At 45.2% G+C, this 926-nt stretch overlaps 1 non-coding gene across 1 annotated transcript; it reads left to right on the top strand.

Annotated features, from left to right (window-relative positions):
- The first annotated feature begins 287 nt into the window (after positions 1–287).
- Trnat-ugu (transfer RNA threonine (anticodon UGU)) lies at positions 288–362 on the top strand. Its single transcript has one exon. It is a non-coding gene; the product is annotated as a tRNA-Thr (tRNA).
- The last annotated feature ends 564 nt before the right edge of the window (positions 363–926 follow it).

The raw sequence follows: 926 nt of genomic DNA on the forward strand, positions 1-926 counted from the left end.
TCGCTTAAAGTCCCCTGCAGAAATGTTGAGCCATGCTGCCCCTATAGCAGTCCAAAACTGCAGAAGTGCTGCTGGTGCAGGATTTTGTGCACTAACTGACCTCTAGATTATTCTGTGCGAATGCGCACGCTTTGCCCGAGCTCTTACGGGAATCGTCAACTTAATCTGGTTCGGGTAATAGTGAATGGGCAAATATCTATTAGGATCACTACGAATGTAAGTTGTGGACAGTTGGGAATGTGGGTCCCACGGGAAGGGTGCACGGGACATGTCGCACTATCCTCTGTGCCCTCGGTGGCTCAGATGGATAGAGCGTCTGCCATGTAAGCAGGATTTCCCGGGTTCGAGTCCCGGTCGGGGCACACATTTTCACCTGTCGCCATTGATGTATATCAACTACACCTGTCGGCAGCTAAGGTTTTGGATTTAATCATCATTTCATTTTAGAGAAGCAGCACGGTCATCAAAGGTATCTGTTCTTTCGGGAAGGATACCATCTTCATATAATGAATCGTTTAAACCGAAGTGTGTGAAGGTCGTAGTTACGGCCGTGTGATGTTTTGGAGGTTTTCTTTCACTTAACAAGACGTTTATTCTTTGGCTTTCTTTCCTACATCGTCATAATTCCTTTGTGCCTCTCCCAAAATGACGACAACCATGTACGCTGAGGTGAACGTATAGATTCCTGGTTTGACACACACTCATACACACCGTTGCACCTCATCTGCTATATCACGAGACCTTACTCCCACAAAAAATCTATGGGACTATTTGTAACAACAGGTAAAATGTAGGAATACATATCACCGCAGCTTGCTAGCACTACTGGATCTAACCATCAGTGAGACGTTTTTACTGCATATGCCATACCTGAAGAAATTATATACACTCTTTCCCATCCAACTGAGGCCATTATCAAGGCTAGA

Source organism: Schistocerca serialis, chromosome 2 (assembly GCF_023864345.2).
Source record: "Schistocerca serialis cubense isolate TAMUIC-IGC-003099 chromosome 2, iqSchSeri2.2, whole genome shotgun sequence".
NCBI lineage: Eukaryota > Metazoa > Arthropoda > Insecta > Orthoptera > Acrididae > Schistocerca > Schistocerca serialis.